Source organism: Lycorma delicatula, chromosome 9 (assembly GCF_047948215.1).
Source record: "Lycorma delicatula isolate Av1 chromosome 9, ASM4794821v1, whole genome shotgun sequence".
In the NCBI taxonomy this organism is placed as follows: domain Eukaryota; kingdom Metazoa; phylum Arthropoda; class Insecta; order Hemiptera; family Fulgoridae; genus Lycorma; species Lycorma delicatula.
This window is the reverse complement of record NC_134463.1, coordinates 57,651,721-57,656,233: the sequence shown is the minus strand read 5'-3', so window position 1 is coordinate 57,656,233 and position 4,513 is coordinate 57,651,721.

Here is a 4,513-nt window from a genome sequence, read left to right as displayed (position 1 = left end):
CTGAAGAAAAGTTGTCAGATGAATCGGTGGAATTTAGAGAAGCTTGAGGAAGAGGAGGTAAAGAAGATTTTCGAGGAGGACATCGCAAGAGGTCTGAGTAAAAAAGATAAGGTAGAAAATGTAGAAGAAGAATGGGAGAATGTTAAAAAGGAAATTCTTAAATCAGCAGAAGCAAACTTAGGCGGAATAAAGAGAACTGGTAGAAAACCTTGGGTTTCAGACGATATATTGCAGCTGATGGATGAACGTAGAAAATATAAGAATGCTAATGATGAAGAAAGTAAAAGGAACTATCGGCAATTAAGAAATGCTATAAATAGGAAGTGCAAACTGGCGAAAGAAGAGTGGATTAAAGAAAAGTGTTCAGAAGTGGAAAGAGAAATGAACATTGGTAAAATAGACGGAGCATACAGGAAAGTTAAGGAAAATTTTGGGGTACATAAATTAAAATCTAATAATGTGTTAAACAAAGATGGTACACCAATATATAATACGAAAGGTAAAGTCGATAGATGGGTGGAATATATTGAAGAGTTATACGGAGGAAATGAATTAGAAAATGGTGTTATAGAGGAAGAAGAGGAAGTTGAGGAGGATGAAATGGGAGAAACAATACTGAGATCTGAATTTAAGAGAGCATTAAAAGATTTAAATGGCAGAAAGGCTCCTGGAATAGACGGACTACCTGTAGAATTACTGCGCAGTGCAGGTGAGGAAGCGATTGATAGATTATACAAACTGGTGTGTAATATTTATGAAAAAGGGGAATTTCCGTCAGACTTCAAAAAAAGTGTTATAGTTATGATACCAAAGAAAGCAGGGGCAGAAAAATGTGAAGAATATAGAACAATTAGTTTAACTAGTCATGCATCAAAAATCTTAACTAGAATTTTATACAGAAGAATTGAGAGGAGAGTGGAAGAAGTGTTAGGAGAAGACCAATTTGGTTTCAGGAAAAGTATAGGGACAAGGGAAGCAATTTTAGGCCTCAGATTAATAGTAGAAGAAAGATTAAAGAAAAACAAACCAACATACTTGGCGTTTATAGACCTAGAAAAGGCTTTCGATAACATAGATTGGAATAAAATGTTCAGCATTTTAAAAAAATTAGGGTTCAAATACAGAGATAGAAGAACAATTGCTAACATGTACAGGAACCAAACAGCAACAATAACAATTGAAGAACATAAGAAAGAAGCCCTAATAAGAAAGGGAGTCCGACAAGGATGTTCCCTATCTCCGTTACTTTTTAATCTTTACATGGAACTAGCAGTTAATGATGTTAAAGAACAATTTAGATTCGGAGTAACAGTACAAGGTGAAAAGATAAAGATGCTACGATTTGCTGATGATATAGTAATTCTAGCCGAGAGTAAAAAGGATTTAGAAGAAACAATGAACGGCATAGATGAAGTCCTACGCAAGAACTATTGCATGAAAATAAACAAGAACAAAACAAAAGTAATGAAATGTAGTAGAAATAACAAAGATGGACCACTGAATGTGAAAATAGGAGGAGAAAAGATTATGGAGGTAGAAGAATTTTGTTATTTGGGAAGTAAAATTACTAAAGATGGACGAAGCAGGAGCGATATAAAATGCCGAATAGCACAAGCTAAACGAGCCTTCAGTAAGAAATATAATTTGTTTACATCAAAAATTAATTTAAATCTCAGGAAAAGATTTTTGAAAGTGTATGTTTGGAGTGTCGCTTTATATGGAAGTGAAACTTGGACAATCGGAGTATCTGAGAAGAAAAGATTAGAAGCTTTTGAAATGTGGTGCTATAGGAGAATGTTAAAAATCAGATGGGTGGATAAAGTGACAAATGAAGAGGTATTGCGGCAAATAGATGAAGAAAGAAGCATTTGGAAAAATATAGTTAAAAGAAGAGACAGACTTATAGGCCACATACTAAGGCATCCTGGAATAGTCGCTTTAATATTGGAAGGACAGGTAGAAGGGAAAAATTGTGTAGGCCGGCCACGCTTGGAGTATGTAAAACAAATTGTTAGGGATGTAGGATGTAGAGGGTATACTGAAATGAAACGACTAGCACTAGATAGGGAATCTTGGAGAGCTGCATCAAACCAGTCAAATGACTGAAGACAAAAAAAAAAAAAAAAAAAAAAAAAAATAAACGTATGGGGTGGAATTCTGGGTGACCATGTATTTGTTTAGTTTTTACCTTAAACACTCAATAGTGAAAGATATTTCATTTCTTGACGACTGATCTTCCACTTTTATTTGAAGATTGCTACTAAACACACGCGACAGACTGTGGTTTACGCTGAATGGGGCTTCGGCTCATTATATTTTATAAGTTTCCGATCAGTAAATAAAGCAAACAGAAAAAAGCAAAGATCTATCCAAACAGATAGATTGGTCGAGGAGGCCTATTATCATGGCCTACAAGGTTTCCCGATCTCAATCCGACTTTCTCTTATGGGACCATTTAAAGATACTTATATACGATACCCCCATGGATATCATAGACGAATTGCACACAAGAATTCTAAGTGGGATTGAAAAGATTCGTCAGACTCCTGGCATCTTTGAAAGAGTCCGTCAGTCAATGAAAAAACGCCTAGATGCAGGTACTTTGAATGACAGCCGCTATTTTGAACAGCTATTGTAATTTCTTTTATTAATATTATTTCCTTATACGAAGTAAAGGAAATTGTGATAGCGACAGCGACATATTTCAGTTTTCAGAATTCAACGGAAATATCCATTTTGACCATCCCTGAATCCATTTTAACTAGTTTCGGCATCACGTCTGTACGTACGTATGTATGAACATATGTATCTCGCATAACTCAAAAACGATTAGCTATAGGATGTCGAAATTTTGGTTTTAGTACTGTTGTAACATCTAGTTGTGCACCACCTCTCTTTTTGATTGCAATCGACTGAACCAAAAGTGTCCAAAGAAAAATTTTGGTTTTCAGATTTCAACGAAAATATCCATTTTTACTAGTTTTGGCGTGACCTCAATACATACGTATATATCTCTCATAACTCCAAAACGATTTTGGACTTTCAACAACCGTAGGTTGTTGAAATTTTGGATTTAGGACTGTAAAACACGTAGCTGTGCACCTCCCTTTTTGATTGCAATCGACTGAACAAAAAGTATCCAAAAAAGCCCAAATTCCAAAAAAATTTGGATTTTGAACTTTCTCTTAACTGCAATTATAAGCCCTCATTGAGAACTTTTCAACGATATATAATAAATGGTACTTATTTTCATTGATTCCAGAGTTATAGCCAAATGAAATTTTAATTAATGAAATATTTGGATCTTACAAGGGCACATCGGTTTGTCCTTCTTTTTTTTTTTTAACTTTTTTCTCTTAATATAAATATATTAATTTATTAATAATTATTAACCTCAGATTGTAAAAAAGTTTTACAATAAATAATAATTCAATAATAACAATAAAAACAAATATGAAAAAATATCTTAAGTTATTAATGAAATAAAATTGTATGTATTTTTCATTTTAAAAAATGTGTGTATGTAATTTAATAGGCATACAAGGAAGTCATGTGGTGTCCACATCAGATTTTTATATTTATGAATGTGGAGCCTTTGCCAAAAGTTGTAGTTCCTTATTGTTAAAAGAAAAAAACCAATCTTCACTTCTAAACAGACAAGTATTTTTTTTGTAACTCAACAAAATACTTCAGCTTTCAAAGAAGAAAACTCTTATTATTAAACCTCTTATTATTAAAACTCTTATTATTAAACTCTTATTATTTACCATTTTTAACAAATTACTGTAACATTTTAAAAATGTTCCAACTAATTTATTTAAAATAAAATTATTTGATTTTCTTTTTCTCTTGTGAGTAAACAATATTACTCTGCGGATGAATTTTTAAATAAAATTAATTAAAAAGGCTTTCAATTCAGAATTTTCTGCATTTCTCATAATGAGTACACATTCATAAATATTTTTCGAATGCCTTCTGGATCTAGATTGGTTGGCTTTCAATTAACACATGTCTCAGTGGTTGTCCTGAGTCTGTTCAAGACTACATATTTACCAGTACATTTACAATTACACCCCAGACTGCATAAAGATGCCTTGGCATCTCTGCAGAGTACTGTTAACATCAAGTCACTGTGCTGTTACTCGGTAACCTGATATACATAAAATAAATTTATTTCATATGTTTATATTTTAAACTATTAATATATAACTTAAACAGTTTTTTTAAATTTTATAATTAATTGAGTATTTATGCTGCTCTGATCAAGATTTTACCACAGATCCATCCAGGCAAATGGTAGGGCAATTCCATTTTTTATCATGGAGAGGCACACATATCCATTCAGATGCGATCTATATAATGTATTATTACATAACAATCAGAGTTAAAGATTTATTTATTAATACATAGTATTACTATAAAAAGAACTGCATTGGGGATAATAAATTATATTATTATTATTATTGTAAATAAAATGTCTAAACAAATGTTAATATACAGATGAATACATCAT